The sequence below is a fragment of the Hevea brasiliensis genome, chromosome 17, assembly GCF_030052815.1.
Source record: "Hevea brasiliensis isolate MT/VB/25A 57/8 chromosome 17, ASM3005281v1, whole genome shotgun sequence".
NCBI lineage: Eukaryota > Viridiplantae > Streptophyta > Magnoliopsida > Malpighiales > Euphorbiaceae > Hevea > Hevea brasiliensis.
This window is the reverse complement of record NC_079509.1, coordinates 42176555-42199746: the sequence shown is the minus strand read 5'-3', so window position 1 is coordinate 42199746 and position 23192 is coordinate 42176555. Positions and strand designations below refer to the sequence as shown.

The window sequence follows — 23192 nt, the reverse complement described above, 5'->3', positions numbered from 1 at the left end:
AAAAATAATAATAAATAAAAAAATAAAAATATAAATAATATTAATAATAATAATAATAATATTAATAATAATAATAATAATAATAATAATAAATAATATAAATAATAAATAAAATAAATAAATAATAATAATAATAAAAATAATATATTAAAATAATAAAAATAAAAAAAATAATAATATTTATATAAAGAAATAAATAATAAATTTAATAAATAAAAAAAAATAAAAAAAATAATAATTATAAAATAAGTAGATATAAATAAAAATAAATAAATTATAGATAAATAAAAAAAATAATATAATATAAAAATAATAATAAAAATAAAGAAAATAAAATGGATAAGATAAAATAAAGAATAAATAAAAGGAATGAAATTGAAGTATGATAGCTAGTATAAAATAATAATATAACTAACTAAATAGTAATGTATATAGGGACTAAAAGTAAGTAAAGTGGTATAAGATAAAAGAATAGTAATGAAGAAGAAATGAAAGAGATAGAAGAAGAAAGATTAAGAAGAAGGAAGAAGAAGGAAAAGAATGAGGAATACAAAAAAAAGAAAAAAAAAAAAAGAAATAAAAAAAAATAATATATAAAATAAAGTAGAATAAAGTGAAAAGTAGGATAGAAAGAAAGAAGTAGGGGAAATGGAGAATGAAAGGAAATAATGAATGAATGAGTAGAAGTAATAAGTAAAATGATATATGATATATATGATAGTGATGCTAGTGTGATAATTATAGATGGCATCATATGATCATTGATTAGATATTCTTCATCTATCTAAGTGGATCTGATAGTCTATATTTCTACTGATTCTTCTTTTTTGATTCTAGTTCAAAAGTGAAGCATGAAATAATAATAAATAAGATGTGAAGACAAGAAGTGAAGTGATGATATTGGAGATTCTAAAAAAAGTAAAGAAAAAAGAAATTAATGAATAAAAGAGTAAGAATAAGTAAAAGAAAAAAAAAGAAAAGTAATGATAAAGATGAAGATGGAAAGAAAATGAAATAAAAGATTATAGATAGTATAATAGTTTAGAGAATTATAGATATAGTGAATAGGTTTATAGGTATTTTGAATTTCATATAAATTAGTTAATGGAAAGACTTTCATGTGAATCAGCAAAGTGAGACTAGTGTGATCAAGATGAAGAGAGAGCGGAAACGATAAAAGTGAAGAAAGTTCAAAGAACAAAATAAAATCAAAAATAGAAGTAAAGATAGAATCAAAAGAATAAAAAAGTAAGAGTGAAAATCAAAGAGAAAATTAAAAAATTAAAAATGAAAGAATAAAAAATATATATAAAGAAAGGAAACAAATAAATATAATATAGAATATAATAAATAATTAATGAATAATAAATAAATAAATAATAATTAATAATAAAATATAAGAAATTATAGATAGTAAGAGGACAAAATAGATGAGATGATGAATTATAAGTAAGAAAAAAAAGAAAAAAAATAAATAAAAAAATTAGAAAAAAAAAAAAAAAATAAATTATAAATTAATTAATTTTTTAGTTTTGTTTTTTTATTTTTTTTTTTTTTTTTTTTTTTAAGTTTTTTGGGTTTTTTTGGTTGAGAGTGAAAGTTATTTGAGAGGAGAGGAGGCAGAGAGGAGAGAAAAAATTTCTTGATAGATGAAAATAAAAAATTTCATGATATAGTATGATAATGAAAGGACGATTAGAGTAGTGAGTAGTTAGAAGAAGTAGAGATAGTAGTAGTTAGAGTGAGGTAGTTAAACTTGAGTTTACTATTTATTTTTTTATATTTTTAGTTTTGAGTTTTTTTTAAGTAGTTTTAATAAAAGTTAATGTGAAATGTGGAAAAAGTTAATTTGGAGTATGGAAATATATAGGAAGATATATTGAATTATATGAAATGATATATTATATTATTTTTTTTATTTGAAGTATTTTATTATTTACACATGATTTATTTTTTTAATTGGGATCCTTTTTTTGTAGGCTGATATATCCTATTCATCCGATATTCCTAATTGAGGGCTGAGGGGAATGAGGGATGTGGGGGAAGGAAAGAAAAGAAAGGAAAAAAAAAGAAAAAAGATATAATAATTATAAGTAATTAAGAAGAAAGAAAGAAAAAGAGAATAGAATAAAAATAGTAAATACTAATAATAGGAATAATAATAATATAAATAAATATATAAAAAATAAATATAAAAATAAAAAAAGAAGAAAATGAATGATGGAAAGAAAGAATAAAAAAAAAATGAAAAAGAAAAATAAAGAAAGTAATAAAAAAAAAAAAAAAAGAAAAAAAAAAAAAAAAATGGAAAAAAAAAAAAAGGAAAAAAGAAAAGAGAGAAAGAAAATAAAAAGAAAGAGAGGGATTGATATGATGAGGAGAAAGGAGATAAAGTAATAAAGAACACACTAAAGGGATGTAAAAAATAAGTTATGAGATGATAGGAGATAGGATATAGTGAGTGGCCTGATAATAGATTACAATGTGAGAATTAAAGATACTAGAAAGAAAGATAGGAAAGAATATAGATTATTAAAGAAAGAGAGAATTAAAATTGGATAGAAGAAGATTTAATTGATAGTTGGATTATTAAGAGACTTTGAGAAGAGAATAGAAGAGTTTTGTTGATTGATGAATTAATAATTATGACGACAACACTACCATGAAGATACATAGAGGATTGGGATAAGATGGATAGTAGGATGATAAAACACAAGAAGGAGAAGAAAAAGAATAGAAATTAATGAAGATTAAGAGAGTTAGACTAAAGGAGGAAGAATAGGGAGAAGTGTGAAAAGAATAGAAAGAAGAGAGATGAAGAAGCAAGAGAGGAAATAATAAGCAGGGATAAAGATAAATAAGGATCAGGGACAATATAGAACACATATTAGATTATTAAAACAAAAAAAAAAAAATAAAACAAAAGAGACATGTAGAAAAAAAGAAAGAAAAGAAAAAAAAAAAAGAAAAAAAAAAGTTAAATGAAAAAAAAATGAAAGTTATGAGAAATTGAGAAGAAAAAGAAAATGAAAAAAATGAAAAAAAAGAAATGAAGAAAAAATAAAAAAAAAGAGAGAGATGAAAAAGAGATGAGAAAGATGAGAATAGTAGAGAATAATATATAGAATGAAAAATATATAAATAAATAATAAATAATGAAGAATATAATATTTTGAAAAATAATAAAATATAAATAAATAATTTAAAAATAAATCTAATCTTCTCTTATTTTTTTTATATTTATTTATTTTTTATTTTTTTTGATTTTTTTTTTTTAATTTAAAAAAAAAAAAAAAAAAAAAAAAAAAAATAAAAAAAAAAATTAAAAAAAAAAAAAAAAAAAAAAAAAAAAAAAAAAAAAAAAAAAAAAAAAAAAAAAAAAAAAAACCCTCCCCTCCCCCCCTCTCTTCCTCTCCTCTCCTCTCTCTTCTTCTTCTCTTCTTCTTCTTCTTTCTTTCGCACCTCGGGGCTCCCGGCCCCCCCCCCCCACCCCAGCGAGAGCGCGGCACCACGAGCGGCAAGGAGAGAGAGAGAGAGAAGAGAGAGCGCGCGGAGGGGCTGGGCTTGGCGCGCTTCATCGGGCTCATCCATCGCGTCGGCCGATCGTCGGTCATTGTGCGTTGTTTTTTTTTTTTTTTTCTTTTTTTTTTTTACATTTTTTTGGAGGGGGATGGAGAGAATGAGGGAGAGAGGAGAGAGGTTTTTTTTTTTTTTTTTTTTCGGATCGATCTGGAGATCGGATGGATCGACGACGGATCGAGACATATATGGAGAGGAGGAGGAGGAGAAAGATATGAGTGATATCGATCCAATGGTCAAAATGACGGGCGACCGGCCCACCGCCGTGTGTGATGGGTTCAAGCGGTAGCTCGGTGGGCTATGGAGATGATTCAACTTCCAGAGGCTTCCTCATAAATTTTTGGAATTTTTGAGACACAGATAAACTTTGGGTAAGACTATTTTTATTATTTCTCTGTCTGTGGAGCAGAAATACAGTGTTTCTTAAACAGAAAAAATTGGAGAAAAATTCTAAGAAAAATATATGATGAAAGTAAAATTATTTGGAGATATTCTATGGCGTTAGTTGAATTTTTGAGTGATTGTAGAATATTTTTGAGAAATATAGATGGATTTTAGTTAGATTTTTAGCATATGGGCATATAAAATTATTTGAAATTAAGATATTTAAATTTTATATAATTGGTTGAAGCTTGAGGATGGAGGTTTAAATATGTGAATATTGAATTGGGTTGAATTAAGAATATATTAGATGTTGGAAACTTATGGAATCAAGTAAAATTCTTGAATAAAATATTCATGGGTGATTAGAAAATTACAATTCATTTTGCAATAGTCTTATAATATTATTAGGGACCGCGGGGCGAAATCTTAGAATTTTTAGAGCTTGTTTGAGTGGATTTTTGCAAAATATCAATTATAGGGACTAAAATATAATTTTTAAGATTTTGAGTATTATCTGAATTGGAGGGCCCAGGAGGGGCCATGTAATATTGATGAGATGTGATTGTGAAAAATTGAGAATCTAGAAGTGTTATTTGAGCCTTTTTTGCAGGTTGGATAGGTCCTAGGTATAAGAAAAACTCTGCCGGATTTCCGGCATAAATTAGGCTGCCTATTGCCTCTTTAGAGTTTTATTCTAACTTGGTACTAATAATTTATAATTTAATTATTAGGTGATCGAGGTCAGCTATTTTTCTGCATCGAGCAGCCACAATAGTCATCGGTGTACTGTGAGTAAAATATTAATTTTAATTGTAATTTCGATATTATTATATGTTCAAGCATGCCCATGCATCACTTATATGCATATATCTATGTAGTTAAACTCTAGGCACGATTTATGTTGCATTCATAACTGTTAAAGTGCCATGGATGTTATTGTGGTAATTTAGAGCAGTGTGCATGGGTTGGCGTGCGTGTGATGTGGTGTGGACTATGGATAGGACGGGTAAACGCGGCTTGAGATCTTCGCTGGGACCCGGTCGTTCGGGGTAGACGCAGCTTGAGTTCTTCGCTGGGACCCCGATTTGGTTATTAAGTGGAAGTCCGAGCTGAGTTCTTCGTTGGCACCAGGTTGGATTTAAGAGAGCTGTATAGGGGATCAGCTCTCATATATTATGATTGATATTACTGGGTGTGTGAGTGCTCCAAATTACCTTTTTGCTGCTATGATGTGAAATTATTGCTGATGTTGCATTTCACTCTACAAGGTGCATTAGCTTTAGATAGTTATAGAGATTATAGTTAAAATTGATATTTTACTCTCTGAGTCGAACGCTCACTCCTGTTCAATATTTTTCCAGGCCACAGGAGGAGTTATTTTACAGAGCAACCTGTTTTCTTCCTCGCAGGTTTAACGTCGATTATTTAATTGTTTTACTATCTTTTCTAAATTTAAAATCTAGAACTCCGCATGTGTTAGTAATAGTGTATACCTTGTTAGAAATTGTGTTAATTTAAAATTTTGAGATTAATAAATGAAGATTTATATGGTATTTAAACAGTTTGTAAATGAGGTAACAGGGTTGAGCGAGGCTCCCCTTATTTCAGTTTTTGATGGCTATCGGGTTGGGTTGATCCGAATAAAAATATTTTATTTTATTTAATTTTATGTACATGTTGGGCCTAAGTTTTTGGGCCTTGGTTATGGATTTGAGAACAGTAAGGCTTACTACGGGCCTCGGGGGCTTTATGCCGGCCCAGGTCCTAGTACCGGTCCGGCCCATAGGTTGGGTCGTGACATTTCTGATCATAATAATTTTTATGAAATCAAATTAAAATTTAATAAATTTTATAAAAAAAATAAAAATTTAATAACTTTTATAAAAATACTTATAAAGTTATCTGAATTTTAAAAAATAATTATTAAATTAAATGACAGAATGATGAGATTATTATAATTATAAAAAGTTAAAAAGATAAAATGAAAATAACAAATTGTAATAATAATGTGTTGAGAAATGTGCAATATTGCTAATACAATAAAGATTTAGAAAAAGAAAAAAGAATAGCGTAAATTCTAGTGATTTTGTGGATTTTTCTTGTAACACCCCTAATTTTTAAAAATACTTATTTTATATGTAAATATTAATATTTTATTATGTTAAAGTTTTAGAAATTTATTTGGAATTTTTCGAATTTGGAAATTGAGTTTGATTTTTCAAAGTCAATAAATTTTGTTAATTTTTAAAAATTAATTTTAAAACTACGTTGCAAAACTAAAAATATATTTTGACTCTAAAAATATATTTGACTTTTTTGAAAATTTTTCGAAATTTTTGGGCCTCATTTTTTGTCTTAGAGCAGAGTAAAAATTTAATTTTAGGTATCCTAAATCGGACCGACCGAATCGAACCGAACTGGGTCGGACTGATCGAATCGGACCAGCCTTTTCTTTTTCTTCTTCCTTGTCGTGTCACGCCTGCACTCCCTCCCTCTCCCTCGCGATTTCTCTCTCTCTCTCCTCCCTACCGCAGGTTGCCGCCACCCAGCCCTCCCCCACATACCGGCGTACCACCTCCACCCTTCCCCGTCACCGGCTGCTCTTCAGATCGCCAAAAAAGTTGCCTTTTTCTCCCTTATGTGTGCAGCAGGACCCTTCAACTTTCCAGCCAAAATTTGATCGATCCGGCCACCAATTGGATCGGATCTTGTCCCAAACACCTTCTACTCATTGAGAGCTTTCCATAGACACTAGGATCACCCATTTTCATCAAGTATTTTGTCTATTTTTTGCTCAAGAAATTTTATTCCATTTAGACTTTTGGATTAAATTTCTCCCAAAATGGAAACCTCACGGGAAATCTGAGAGTATCGGCGTGCTCTACACGACAAGAGCTTCATGAGAATATAAATTTTAAAATTTTCTGACACCGAAATTTCGGTGGGTCCCATGAACTTCATATTATTTTTCCGAGCTTAAATTGAGCTTAATTAATTCAGTAAATATTTTTTCTAAGTCCTGGCATTGTGGGCTTCGTGTAGGTACCCTCGTATAAAAAAATTCGACAGTTGCTTGGGTCTGTAATTTCAAGTTGAGCAGATAGGCTGCTAATAATACTTCAGAATTGGGTTGAGGATATAAGCTACCCCATCATTTCTAAATGCCCCGAACGCGTTTCAAGCACCAGAATTAGCGTAGGTAAACACGAAACCTAAGTTTTCTTAATTATCGAGTGCCTAATTTCGATTAAAAATCTATAAAATATTCATGGTAAGTTAGAAAATTATAATTCCTTTTACATTAGCTTAGTAATATTGCTAAGGACTGCGAGACAAAATTTTAGAATTTTTAAAGTTCGTTCAGGTGGTTTTTGCTAAAAAGTTAGTTCTAAAGACTAAAATATAATTTTCCCAGATTGTGAGTTTTGATTGATTTGGAGGGCCCAGGAGGGGCCATGTGTTATTAATATATTGTGGTTGTGAGAAATTGAGAATTAGAAGTATTATTTGAATTTTTTGCAAGATGGATAGGTCCTAAGTATAGGAGAAACTCTATTGGATTTTCGGTAAAACCTTAGGGCTATTTTTTTATTCTCTACAGCTTTGTTTCAAGTTGTTTATTTATAAATTTTAGTATATTGTTTAGGTGAGCTAAGATGGCCTTCTTTCTCCACCCAGTCACCACAATAACCTTTAAAGTATTGTGAGTAGATATTTATTTTATGTATAATTTCAATATTATTAAACTTCTGGCATGCTCATGTATCACTTATAAATATATATGTAGTTAAATATTAGGCATGCCCCGTAATGCATTTGTATTTGATGAATACTATTTTAGTTGCTGTGTTTTGATAATCTGAAGCTGTGTGCGTGTGTTGGCATGCATGTGGTGTGGTGTGATGGATATGGGTAGAACGGGCAAATCGGCTTAAGCTCATCTCGCTTGGGGCCGGTCCTTTTTGAGGAAGTCGAGGTGAATACAGCTTTGAGTTGATCTCGTTGACCCTCGCATATAGATTATTAAGCAAAAGTTCGGCTTGAGATGATCTTGCTGGCAAGCCTTGGATTAAGAGAAATGGGTTGGGGAATCAGCTCCTCATATATGTATGTGTGAGTGTGGGTTTGACACGGGTGTGTGGGTGCTCCAAATTATCTTTGATGTGATTTTATGTGATTTATATGACTTGTATAAAGATGATGCATTTCATATCCAAGGATGCATTAGAATTAGATAGTCATAGAAATTATATGTAAAATAAATATTTACTCTTTAAGTCAAACGCTCACTCTTGTTCACTATTTTTCCAGTTTACAGGAGAGCTCTTTCCTTGAGTTTAACCTGCTTTTATTCTTCGTAAGTCTACTTACTATTAATTTTATGTTTTGTACTGTTAAATATAAATTATAGTCCTCCGCATGTGTAGAAATATATCATTTAGTTTGGAACTGTAATATTTATCAATTTGGGATTGTAATATATAAATTTTAGGTATGTGTAATTGTGTGGTTGGATACTTATGATGGATGAGGGAGCTGAGCTCCCATTGATTTTATTTTGGATTATGGATGATTGATAGGTGAGCTGAGCTCCTCAAATGTGTTTTTATTGAGATTACAGGTCAGGTGAGTTAATAACTCCCCATTGGATAGTCTCTTTTATGACTGGACTCTGTTCGGTGGATTTCTTGAAATTGGGCTCAATATGGGCTTACTAATGGGTTAGGGTTTAATTGGGCTTACTACAGATTTCCAGAGCCTTATACTAACCTAAGTCCTAGTGCCGATTCGGCCTATAATTTGAGTTGTGACATTTCTGCCTTCAGTTGATTAATTTTTAAGGTTTGTGATTTTTTTAGGGAAAGGTTTATAATCATTGATTTCATTTATTTGTTTGAAATTAAGTGTAAATTAGACGATATTGATATTTTGAATCAATTTGATTTCTTCATATATGTTAATTATTTTTGGCCTATTTCTAATGACGTGCTGGTGGTGCTTTGCTATCTATAATATATATAAATGTTAAATGTGAGAGAAAGGTAACAATAATTTTATCAAAAATATACTTTATTTTTTAAATTAATTATAAATATATTTTTATTATTAAAATTAATTTTAATGTTTGAATACATTTAAAATTTTTAATTTTACAATTTATATAAATTTAAAATTTTAGTTCTACTTATACTATAATTTCAATTAAGTAGAAAATTTTATAAGGAGTAATTAACTAAAATAAAGAATTAATAAGTGAAAAATAATATAGATATAACATTGGGATTTCTAAAAATATTCTTAATTATTTTGATTATTGGCCAAAGGCATATTTTAGCCCCTAAAGTATGCTTTAATAGTCAATTGAACCCTTAAACAAAGTTTGGGGTCAATTGGAACCTTCAACTTTTAATTAAAATTAATCAAATCTTTATATTTCAGTTTTAGTCCAATTAAACCCACTTTTGATCGCGTGCTAGTACATGATTAACAGACGTTAAAAAAAAAAAACATCCATTCTGCACCCAGATTCAAGTCTGTTCCTTTGTAGCCATGAAAGCCAAATGAACTGAGCTTCTCCATGGTATCAAGAATACAACCATTAAGTCCAATTTGATCAGCAAAAACTCACCCAAAAGCTAAAAAGAATCTCTATTTTTCTTTTCAAGTTTCAACTTTCGGGTTTAATTCATTTTTGTTCAATTTGTTGAGAATCCCATTTCCTTCTTGTTGCATTTTGGATTCACATTTTGAGGCTAAAAGGGAGTTTTCTTCTACAAGTTTTAGCTTGTACGTTTACTTTTGTTTTTATTTAAATAGCTGGAAATCTCATTTCCTTTTAGCTTGATTTTAGAGTCAAATTATGAATAGATAGCGAGAGAGGGGGCAGAAAAGATAATATTAGCTGTCAATGCTGCTTTGGGCCTGATGTATAAAGAACTGGCATATTTCCATGATTATTGCAACAATAGCCAGCAGAGACGTGTGCCTAAAGATTCACCAATTCTAATAAATCTTAGTGTCGCCGGTTCCCTCATTCCTATGTGAGTTTTGTAGTTCGATTCTATAACATCAATGAAGCTATGGATCCAATTTGTGTGAAGGGTTTGTAGTGAAAAAAATATAATAGAGGCTAAGAGTTAGCCAAAAACAATTTGCTTGTTAAGGACTACAATGTCACTAGTGGCAAAATTTTGCATTTGGCTCTTAAGCTCATTGATCTCTTGCTTATCACTATAAGGGCCATTTATGGATGGGAATTTGAGTTCGATGGAGATAGATATAGGAATTTGGTATTTAAAGCAATGGATATTCAAAGAAGGGAGAGCTTTTGTCGATGTTGAGGAACAAGAGATCTTTTACAATGATGAAAAGCTTGATAACAATAGGCTTATTGGGGATATTTGCAGCAATTCATTTGTTTGTCCAAAAATCTACACAAGTGAGGGCTAAGCCTTTGGAAAAGATTTTGAGATTTCCATTGTGGCTGTGAATTTGAATGACAGAAGAGAGAGTGAAGTAGGAGGAGAACAGAATCAACATGAGGAGACTCAGATTCTGGGATTATTTGTTATTAAAGAATCAACCCAATTCTTTCATGGATGATGAAGATAGAAGGAAGAATGGAGAGACGGAGGTTAAAATCTGTTAAATTTGAGCCTCTTTAGCCAATTTAAAAACTCGAAGGATCTAATTGACTCTAAACTTTGTTTAAAGACTCAATTAACTATTAAAACATACTTTAGGGGGCGAAAATGAACCTTTGGCCTTTATTATTTATAAAAATATCAAAAATGTATTTATAGCAACAGATAAATAATTCATCATTAATATTGTATATTAGTGACAATAACTTATCGCTAATCTATATAACTTCATTTCTAATACCATATAGAGACAAAAAGATACGGCGTTAATAATTTTAATAATTAGAAGTTTTTTATGCATTATCATGGCTAATAACTTTTAGCGATACAAAAATTATCGCTAAATCCCTAATAATGTCAATTTCTATAATATACTATATCATCGCTAATAACATTTAGTAAAAGATTATTTGTCGTTAAATACCTAATAATTTCAATTTTTAATATTATAATAATTAATATAAATTAAAATTTTAATATTATTTTATTAATAATTCTACTTATACTAGAAAAACATATTATAATTCTTAATTTAGTGATTCTATGATTTTAATCCTATAAGTATTATTAATACATTAAAAATTATTTTATTTGTTTTAATGAAATTAATAAAAAAAGCATTAAACATTAAATATTACTCTTACTAATTTATTCTTAATTGTTTTAAATATTTATAAACTTATAATATTAAGTTTTATTTTAATTTTTGAATATTATATATATATATATATATATATATATATATATATATCAATTTTAATAGTTATTCTCAAATTGATAAAAATATTATTTTAATTAATATTTTCTATCATTTTGGAAATTATAACTACATTAATTTTTGTTATGTTATTTGTTCACATTTTATATTTAAATATTTACTTTTTTTTCTTTAAATTTGAAGTAAATGATAAAAAAGATGTAAATTAAAAGTAGAAAGAGAGAGAAAAAAATTAAAAATTAAGATAATAATATTAGATATATTATTTTTTTTATTAACATGAACTTTGTTACAATTAATAAAAATATTAAAATTATTGAATATATTAATAAAAATAAAAAAAGCTAAAATTGATAATAAAAAAAAAATTTGAATTATTTTTGTCAATTGATGAGTTCATTTATTTTCAATTAAATTTATTGCTAAAAATGAAAACAATTGGAAAAGCTTATCATCAAATTAATAAAATTAGAAGTTTTAACTAGAATTAATAATTGTCATAAAAAATTTGATTTTTTTTGTCATTTAGATTGAATTAATTATGTAAATATATGAGTATTTAAAGTTATATTAAAGAATAAAATTAATACATAATACATAATTATAAAAATATATTTTAAATTATATAATTAAGATTTCATCAATATATTTACCATATGTACTTTTTTTAAAATATTTCAATTTTTTTTAATTTTTTAACTTAATTAAATAGAATTATATATATATATATATATATATATATATATATATATATATTATAAAAATTCATTTAATCATTAACCTAATTTTTTTAACTTTTGATCTTGTATTCTTTTCTCATAATTACTTAATAAATACAAAAATAAGAATGAAAGAATTTATGAATTGATCAAATTATTTTTATAATTTTTTAATTTAAGATAAATAACATTTAACATATTAAAATCTTAATCTTATTATAAATCTTATTTCAAAAATATTTATATAAATAAAAATCCTAACATATAAAAAATTTTATTAATAGTAAATAATAATATGTAATTTAGCGACTTAATGTTAATTTTTTTTTTCAAATTTTTATAATTATGACTAATTCTTTTTATCCTTTTGACAATTTTGGCATGATTTAAAAAGCTAATTTTAACCAATAGTTAAAATTGATTTAAATTAGCCTACATAATGCAATTTTGACAGTTAATTTCTCTTCTAATCAATTGACATATTATAATTTTGATCATCGATTTATTTCAATTTCAATTGCTCACTAAACATAATAAGCATTTAAAATCAAGCTAAAATTTCCAAAAATTAAAGAATTAGTTATAATAGCACAAAGTTAAAAAAAAAAAAAAAAAGTGGGAAGGGGGAACCTTTGGATTTCCAAAAACACCCTTCACTATTTTTATTATTTACAAAAATACCAAATTAAAATGTATTTATAAAAAAATATTAGTCCTAAAATTCTTATTGCATAAAAATAAATTTAAGTAATAAAACACATTTTTTTGTCTTACAATCTCTATTTTAAATGGACTATAATAATTTTATTAAAAAAAATTTAAAAATTGAAACTATTTTGAAAATAATTTTTAGTAAATAATAAATTTTAATTGATAAAATAAAAATATTCGACATATTCCTATACCATATTTATAGTATTTTATTTATAATATTTTAATCACTAAAGTACTATATATTAAAGTTTTTATTTAATGTGTTTATTTAGAATATTTTAATTGACTAAAGTAATATAATTTATTAATTTTATTTTCTTATAATTTTTTTAAATGAATTTTAATTAGAAATAAAATATAGTCATATTAATGAAAAATTAAATTTTATTGGCTATTATCATCTATGAAAAATTAAAAAAAAATTATATAAAAAAATTTAAATAATGAGTTTATATAGCAAGTAAATCACCGTGCAACGCAAGTTAAGATAAAAACTAATTAGCATAAAAGAGAAAAATAAGAATAGGAATAAGAATAAGGTGATGGACACCCAAAATTCAGATATTTGAGTTTTATATTCTTTTAATATTTGTTATTAGCATAAAAATAAAGAGAAAAATTCTTTCCAATGTAAAAGAAGAAAAAATGACAGGTTCACTTTGAAAGATTGGTGTTACAAATGGGAAAGGTATAGAAAGTTAGCTGAATGCAAGTGAAAAGAGAGATACAAGAATAAGAATAAAGTGATGGACACTCCAAGTCTTAGATATTTGAGTTTAATATTCTGATTCCAGGCTATAGTTTGAAAGTTTTTCTTTTTTTCTTCTTCTTTTTAGTAAATTAATTGTAAGTTTAAGTCTAAAATTTCTGTAGTTATGAATTATTCTAACTTCATGGTTAAGTTGCATCTTGACATTTTTCTTTGCCTTTTGCTTTTCAAGTGTGTGTTTGTTTTGTTTTTGTCTTGGATGAAGTTTATTCTGTCTTGAACCTATAAGTAAATTAAAAAAAAAAGAAGGAAATTTATTTTTTAATCTTAAAATTATGCCATGATTAATAATTAAGTTTCTCGATTTTCAGAAATTACTAATTTAGTTTTTAACATTTAATTCTATCAATAAATGAGTCCCTTTATTTTTTTTTTTCATATTTTATGCTAATAAAAAATATACTTTAATACCCTAAAAATAAATTATCATTTCATCTCTAAATTTTACTATTATTAACACTTTTATATTTTATTCAAGTCACTCCACCTTCCTCTCTCTCTTACCCATCCCACCCTATCTAAAGAAAAATTATTCCAAGCAAACATTGTCTATACAACGGATTGATTTTGATGGTTGATTATAATGACATCCACGTGGGACTCACAATAATCAATGGCTATCTCACCCTTTCTTTGTTCCTCACTGCTCTCTTCTGCTTCTATATTTTTTCCCTTGCTCCACACCACTCTTCTCTCAGTCCCTTTCGTCTTTTAACTTTCATTAAGGTTTAGGCTATTGGAACTGAGGAGTATGACTGAGAGCTTTGCATGATAATGATGTCTTCACCTACAAGATCCTTAAGAGTTGTGTCACTTCCCTGATCCACATAGTGTAGCTAAACCTCCTCTCTTCGACCCCCATGTTCGATGAGAGGCATTAGAGACGATGAAAGAGAAATATCCTTTTGAAGTTAAAACGTCGGTATCAAAAGGAGATCGACTAGTGGGTTCTTTTGTTGAGCACCTTGCACACAATGCAAGAGAGCACAGACTAACATCTTTAATTGCAAATTGACATTTGTACTTGGTTCTGAATTTGAGTTTTAAAAATAAATTTGGATTTTCAAAATTTGGCTATTGATTCTGAATTGTATATATAGTTTTAGATATTTTGTTCTTTGATGTTTCATTATGGACTAGAAAATGATATGCTAAATTGTTAGTGCCTAACATGACAAACCAAATTGCTTGATTTCCCATAACTTCCATTTCCTCCCTTTTTCAAATTTTGACTTTCTTTATTTGGTTCTTTCACCCATTTTATTATCTTAGCTTGAAATGTTTTTAGTATAGCAATACCCATCTCTTCATATTCTCCACAAAGCAAGCATGAGTCACCAGAAAAGAAGGGTAGAAAGGGAGAGACAAAAATTGAGAGAGAGAGAGAGAGAGAGAGAGAGAGAGAGAGAGAGAGAGAGAGAGGAGGCAAAAAATTAAGAAAGAAAGAGGGGTGGAGAGAAATGAGAGATAGAAATAGGGAAAATTGAGGCAAAATAGAAATTATATGGTATTCTCTTTTATTACACTACATTTTATTCCCTTGACTAATAGTTAAATTGACTAAAAATAGGTTGAAGGACTTAATTATTGGCAAAAATAAATGTTAGGGACTAAATCATTTATTTCTAATTATTAAGTGACAAGTATTAATTATGGCATAACTAAATGAATAAAATAAATTTTTCTAAAAAAATGGTAGCCCAGTTAAGAAAGAGCAAGAGTAATGTGAGAGGAAAGAGTTTTTCTCTCCTTATGTACTTGAAATTCTTTTTATCTACAACATATTATATAAATTTGACTAATAAAAAATTATCCTATGAAAAAATTTAAATAGCTAATTAAAATTTAAAATAAGATTTATGTTAGAATTATGACTCAAAATCTCAGTGGGATTTAGAGAAATATTTTTCTAATTTGAGTCGAAAAAATATTCCTCAATAGGATGAAAGATTATTTTTTTTTATATTATAGTAGATCTCCTATTTTAATATTATTCCTAAATTGAGTGAGATTCCTAATTAGATTGAGATTGAGATTGATGAAATTAACACTATAAATAGGAAAATAATAAAAAAGGTAATTGGCTTTCAGCTCATGAAGTGAATGGCTTAACCCATATAGAGGGACTTCCGCCAATTGCAGAAAATGATTTTACCAATTACTGAGAATTTAGCTTTGCCATTGATGAGGGGCTTCTGCCCATTGCAGTCTCATGGAGATAAAAATGTTTTAGTCTAAGGTGGATAAAGGATATAAAATTCAAGATGAATGAATTATTATCTATTGGTAAGAGGGCTATTGCTCATGCGTTAAAGATATCCTTTGTGGCGTAGTTGTTAAAATAGTAAATATATTATATTATGTCTAGAGAAGACTGAGAGGGACTAACTAATATATTTACCATGAACAGCTTTTTGTGATAGTTTTCTTAGGTGTAATCGGGTTTAAGGGTAAATAGTTTTGAGTTTGTAATTGATGACTTATTATTGATGATAGTGGAAGATGACATGCTTGCAGGTGTAGCATTATATAGATAGGGTGAACCATATAAATATTATTGTTATGTGTGTTTATTTTATTTCTTTATATTTTACACGCTTTATAGTGCACAATAATTTATTATATTTTTTATATTGTATATCCTTTATAAATTTAGCAAGTGGAAGACTAAGCTACCTCTTAAAGTAAAAAATTTTATGTGGAGACTATGCAGTGGTTGTTTTCCTGTGAAAGAGTTACTGCTAAGGCGTTGGATAGAGGTGGATGTTGTATGCCCTCTTTGTGAGCAAGATAGTGAGACTATAAGCCATATTTTCTTTCATTGTAAAATTGCCCAGGAGGCCATGACTTTTGGGAGGGTTTTCGTGCTGAGGCTCCGTTTCTGGATGCGCCTCTTGATTTTAGTAATCATACTAATTTGTCGAAGTCTCAAGTTTTGCAATTTATATGTTTGATTTTCGATGCTTGCTCTTGCGATGATATTAGTATGGTATGCATGTTATTATGGGCCTTGTGGAGAAATAGAAATGATGTTGTGTGGCAAAGGATTCAGGTTCAGCCAAATCAAGTTATGATTTTTGCTGCAAATTACTTGTATTAGTGGTGAATATTGAAATCACTAATTTGTCTCATTCTGATGATACTCAAGAAGGTGAGATGAGGTGGAGAGTGCCAACAATAGGTTTCATTGAATGTGATACTGATGCATCATGTTTCTTTAATGATAACCATTTGGGTTTTGGATGGATTGTTAACTAAAGATGAGTTTAGGCGTATTTTGGATGCTTGTCAAAAGAAATCAGCAAGTATCTCCACCAACTTCACGCGGATTAAGCTCTTTGTTTTGAGGAAGCTTTTTGTTGGTTGAAATCAAAGGCAATGCACTTGTCATCTTGAAATGGATTCTCGGGTTCTGGTTCATGTTATTCAAAAGCAAGAGGCTGATGGTTCTTATTTTGGTCTTCTAGGAGCAGATTGTGTTCTTTTGTTAAATAAGCTTATGCATTATCAGCAAATTTTGTTGCCCTCAACAGCAAAGTTTGTGACTATTTTTGGATGTGGGGTTTTGTCCCTCCTAGTTCTATTTTGGATGTTACTAGTTTTGATTTAATTTGATTAATGAAGTTTTACTTGTAAAAGAAAAAACCCAAGTACATATAGTTGATATATATATAAAGAAAAATTATTTATAATTTTTAATTAAAATGTGCTAATTTGACACTTACGCCTTTATTCTAAATAGGAGATAATTCACATCAAATAAAAATGATTATTATTGAAATGATATGATAAGTTTAATAACTTTAAGATAAAATTAAAGTTGAAAAACAATATTGAAATGTGATATTTAATTTTAATACCATATGTATAAAATTAATCCCTTATTTTCATCTTCTTTATCTTTTTAGGCATATAAATTAAGTAGATTGACAATCTAGAACTCTTATTTAATTAATTTTGAATTAATTTAAATACTATATTTTAGAAATTATAATTTTATTTTTAAAAATTATAATTACTTTAGATCATGAATTTGATTACTTCAACCTCTATTTTTTTTAAATTACTTTAAAAACATTTACTTTTACAATATCCTATATTCCTGATATTATGCTAAAGCTAATAATATTTTATATTCCTTCCTTATATTATGCTAAGGATTTAATTCATCCTTTATTCTCTCATCAATAGATCTATGATGGGTTTCAGCTCCAATAAAATAAAGTATTTGAATTTCTTTTCTAGGGAATAAGAATTTCATTGAAAAATAAACACTATACATACAACAAGAATAAATTCTCTGACAGAAGGAGTCACCTCTTCATCCAAATATTTTCCTCCTCTTCTAAAGCTAGAGCTAGCTTAGCTACAACATTTAGTTTTTCTTAACATATTAACATAAATAAATGATTTACATTTTTGCACCTCAAGCAAAATGCTTTAAATATGGATCCACAAATATGTTTTTGGAACTATTGAAGATTAAAGAAGATTCAAGAATAAATTATCTACACCTTTTTTTTTTTTAGTAAAATGCCTATTTTAGCCCTTAAAATATGGATCAATAGTCATATATGTCCTTAAAGTATTTTGAAATCCAAACAAGCCCTTCAAATTTTAAAAATTACCAAATAAACCCTTCAAATTTTAAAAATAAATCAAATAAATCCTTTCTATTATTTTAGGGACAAATAAACCTTTTAACTTTTAAAAATATATAAAAAAAAGAATGAATTATAATTTCACTCTAATATAAATCCAGCAAAAACCATGCACGAAGATCTTCTTGTGCACAAGATTCCCATTAACAATCTTGCATATATGATTTGCAATATCTTTGTAAGCATTTGCTTCATTTTAGAGTAAATTGATAAGTTGTTATTTGCCGAATGATTGAAAAAGCTTCTTTATGGGTTCATCATTTTTATCATCATTTTTTTAGAGTAGTTTTTTGAGCCATTCAGTAAAGAACAACTTATAAATCTACTCTAGGATGTAGCAAATTTCTGTCAGGATGTTGTTGAGGTAGTGGGTGTAGAATAGGCTTTGAGGCGTTATCGACACCATATTTTGGTCGATCTCCGAAATCAATAAACTTTGAAATCGATCTCTATCACCAAGTCTCCATTCGTTTTCGATCTCTCTTCATAGGGATTTAAACCGACACCAAGTCTCCTTGCCAGACAATCACATTTCCGATCTCTCTCCAAAGAAACCGAACCAATACCAGGTTTCCGTATCGCTCAAATCCTTACCGATCTCTTGAACCAATTGTTAAGTCTCTTGGCCAGTTAATCACATTTCCGATCTCTCGTCAAACGAAATCAAATCAACATTAGGTCTTCGTGCCATCCAGTTTTATTTTCGACCTCCCTTTTAAAATTTTATGGATAATCAAGTTAAGGCTTTAATCCGGTTTAATGATGCTTCTGATCCTAAGTGTTCAAATCAGGTTTCCAATTTTAATAATCTTAAGTCCCGTGCGGTGTTTGTTCAAAGCCGATCTCATGCTCACAATGTTTTCTGACCTCTTATTCTTAGATTAATAATAACTTTTAAGTTTCATGTTCTAATTGGTTCAGACAGTCAGGCGCTTATACAACTTAGATTCTTTCCGATCTTCTTAAGTCATTGAACAAAAGAAAGAACTTCATTTCATTTCAAAATAAAAAAATACAAGTCATTCGGCTGGAGGATTACCCCCAGCCTGTTCTACATTGCGTTCACCCTCTCTATCACCCTCAGTCTCCTCCTCGCTATCCCACCATCCAGGAGAAGTCCTCCTCGGGATAACGCTTCTTAAGCTCAGCTAAAAGATCTCCATGGGCGTTCACATAAGCCCCGGCCTCCCTCGTCACTGCCTCTTCTTTTTTTGCTCTGAGCTCTTCAGTGAGGCGTGCGACATCAGCGGCTCGGAGCGCCCGAGCTTCCTCAAGAACATGAGCCTGTTCGGCCAATTTATCATCGTAGAATTTCATCCGCACCTTAATTTCAGCTATGTAGTTTTGGGCGGATGAAAGTTGAGCTCAGGCGGAAGTCGCTTCTTGACTCACCTTTTGGATCTCCTGCTTTAAATGATGAGCCTTTTCCCAGACGATATGTTGGTTCACCAAACTCTCCACACTCAGGCTCATAATCTGGGTCAGGATATCATCGAGACTATTCAGGGTTAGCCTATCCCGATCCTCCCGAAGGCAGATGGAGGCCCCCAAAACCTTAGCCAAACCCGGATTCTCCCAAACAATTCGGTTCTTCTCCAGGAAGTGGATCAGTACTTGAGCGCCGCGGGAGAGGGTCCTCGAGGTAGGTTGGGAAGGACCCCCTTCCGCACTCGAAGTAACTGGTGGAGGTGTGGCGGCTCTTCATGTCGAGGAGGAGACCGGATCACTTCTACTTCAGGGATCGGCGGTCCCGAGGGTCGGGACGAGCCTCCCTGCATCTCCTCTGGGTCGTGCCTTGGCGTCTGAGAGGCCTTGGCGCGCTTCATCTCTCGCACTTTTCTGGAGACCTCTCTCTTCCGCTTTTAGCTCTCCTTGGAAGCCTCGTTGCTCGCCATGCCTGCACAAAGGAAAAGTCAGTGAGTTCGCTAAGGCCCAAAGATTACAGATATAGAAAGTACCAAGGCCGAGGTCAGAGAGCTGAAGCCTGCGTTCTTCGCCGGTAATCAGCTGCATCGTCCAATGATGCAGTTCGGCCATCACCACATCTAAACAGGAGAATTTCTGAGTGGCCTCCTGATCTTTCAACTCCATCACCATTATGCCCTCTTCCCTATTCAGGGTGATGCGCTTCGGAAGTAATGGGGCCTGATGCAGCCAGCTACGCAGGAAACCCTCAAAACCGCTCGGAACCTTGCTCCTCAGAATAAAAAAGCGATTCTTCCAATTCTTCAGGGAGGAGGGCAGTTCGGTAAAAAGCCCACAATGTGTTTTCGCCTGAAAGAACCAGTATTCATCGTCCTTTCGACGAGTTAGCCTGTGTAGCTCGGCGAACACCTTCGCTGTAGGACTGAGTCCCTTAGCTCGGTAGAAACCTTTGAAGGCTACCAGGATCCGCCATGAGTTCAGGTGAACTTGAGCTATGTAGACTTGGTGGAATTTCAGAACTTCCTTGAAGAAGTCATCAAGAGGAAACCGCAGCCCGGCTTTCAATTGCTCTTCATATACCATGATCATATCATTTTCTTCGAAGAAGTGATCAGCTCGGAGATTGCCATGGCATCTGATAAGTTCGTATGAATCAGGCCGAAGGTTATATTCTTGGCTAAACGTTTGCAGATCGATTTCTTGAAGGATTGACGGCAGCTCATCCACGGAAAGGTTTTCTCTTCCTGAGGGATGCGTCCGTCTTGAGGGTCCCGCTTGACCACGGGCTGGAATGGAGGATGTAGGAGGATCAGATTGCCCGCTTAGTCCGACCACCTTAACTTCATCAGACGACCATGAAACATGAACGGAAGGGGGGGCTCGTCGCTCTCTGACCCTCGGCACCACTCATTTTCAAAGAAAAGAGAGAAATTTAACTAAATAAAAGATCAAAACCATTACCGGAGTGTGATCGGTGTCGGAACAACTTGAAGAAACAAAAGAATTTTGGAATCGCTCGCGAGGTGCTGAAAATGACATAAGGGAGCAACTGGCTGTCCCTTCTCCTATTTATACCCGTCTGAGCATTCAATGCTCACAGTATCCCAAGCGACGCATCGGTCAGTGAAATTAACCAGCTTTTCTGACACGTCGCAAGAACATTCCAGAAACTCATTAAATAAATAAGGGGAGATCGACTAGTTAAAGATCGGAAAATTAAAGTAGATGTTCAGAATTATAGATCGGTTAAGGGATATTCAGTTAGGAATCAGATCGAATATGCACATTAGAGATCAAAAAGTAATTAATGCAATAATAATAAAATGATAATTGTCAAAATAAGATCTCATTCCAAAGGGTCGGATTACATCATTTGGGTGATCTCAAGAGATCGGATTACATTAAAGGTCAGATCACATCATTTGGGCAATTTCTAGAGATCGGATTATATTAAAGGTCAGATTACATCATTTGGGCGATCTCTAGAGATCAACGGTACATCCTACCTAGTAAAGACCTATGTCAAAGCCTAGTTTCGTGGCTGAATCAAAAGATGTGTTTGATCAAGAAACTAGCCATCGATATCGGATAGATGTACAGCTCAGATGGGGTGACTATGACTCTCATGAAGATAAGGGAGGTCATCGTCAATGTTATCGCTCGAAACCGAGCCACGGTCGGGACACCCGATGCGGTGAGGAGCCAAATGAACTTTGAAGGGCAGTCACCAATGATAAGAGGGAAATTAGCGGTCTTCTCGCCCGAAATCGGTTCGCCGATTAGATCGATCGCCCGACTAGAGATCAACGCGATCGACATTCTCGATCTGGATCGGTAAATTAGTCCAGTTCTCCCATTGTCATCAAAGGTGGTTATTGTGATTTTCTGATCACCGGGATCATAAATCTTCAGTCGGAAAGCAGAGAAATTAGCCGAAAAAAAGATCAAAAGCAGTCGCCGTGGTCATAATGTTACCGAAAAATTAGAACAGCAGGAGAGAGGGATGGAAATAGGAAGAAATGGAATGTGGGAGAAATTTCTGATCGAAAACATATATATAGGAAGGGTTTGAGCATTTATTACTAGCAGAAATCGAAGTGAGGGCCTCGGAAATCGAAGTAATAAATGTTTTGACCGGATCAGCCTGGACGGAGGAGAAGGAGCTGAAATGGGAGAGATTGGGAGAGGGGCCCGACATGAGAAATCGAAAAAGGCCATAATGGAAAGATCGGAAGGGATGAGAGATCGGAAAGCAAGAAGAGGATGAGACAACTTTCAATAACTGCCATCATAATCAGAGCCGAGGTAGTTAAAGCATTGCAGACGAGATCAAATCTCCACCTCATCCGCATCTGCCCGTGACATCGATAGGTGCCAGGACATGTCATGATAGTCCTGTACATCTCGATCTCCACCGTTGATCTAAATTATAAGGACGAGTCTGGAGCCCTTGGATCAAAGAGAAGGCGACAAGACCGGCGCCTTTTATTCCCAGCCCTCGGATCTCCTTTGACAAGAAAGTTTTGGAACCGTTGGATTGGAAAGGAGAAAGGACAAATATTCTGAAAAGGATCTCAGGCGTTCATCTTGATTCTCCTTAATTCCCAAGCATCAGATCATGTCCTTTAAAATCCTAACCTTCCATCTCCCTCAAAGAAAATCCTAACCCTTCATTGAGAGCACCCGTTCCCTATAAATACCTGCATGAAAACTGTTGAAAGGGACGAAGAAAAAGGGGTGGTGATTATAGTGGAAAGGCTCTGAAAATTGATTCAGTTTTGCTACTCTGCTATTTTTTTTTAAGCTAGAAAGAAACTTCAGAAACTAGTTTTCTAAAGTATTTTTTCTTTGAAAGAGTGTTGGACACTGGAAGTCTTGATTTTCAGTTTGTTCATTGCTCTGTGATACCCTTTCTTAGTTCCAGTTCTGTTTTCATCACTTTTATATCCATTTTTATTTTCCGAGCTCAATCTTATTCATTGTCATTCCGGTTCGATTACATTCTAACTTGGTATTCTTCATTTCAAGGTAAGCATTAGTCCCCAGACTATTAGCATGCAACTCTGCAACATTCGTGAC

At 31.0% G+C, this 23192-nt stretch overlaps 1 long non-coding RNA gene across 1 annotated transcript; it reads left to right on the top strand.

Moving 5' to 3' along the window:
* The first annotated feature begins 3870 nt into the window (after positions 1 to 3870).
* Positions 3871 to 5675, top strand: LOC131175527 (uncharacterized). The gene is made up of 3 exons (XR_009145714.1): positions 3871 to 3950; positions 4695 to 4751; positions 5325 to 5675. It is a non-coding gene; the product is annotated as an uncharacterized LOC131175527 (long non-coding RNA).
* The last annotated feature ends 17517 nt before the right edge of the window (positions 5676 to 23192 follow it).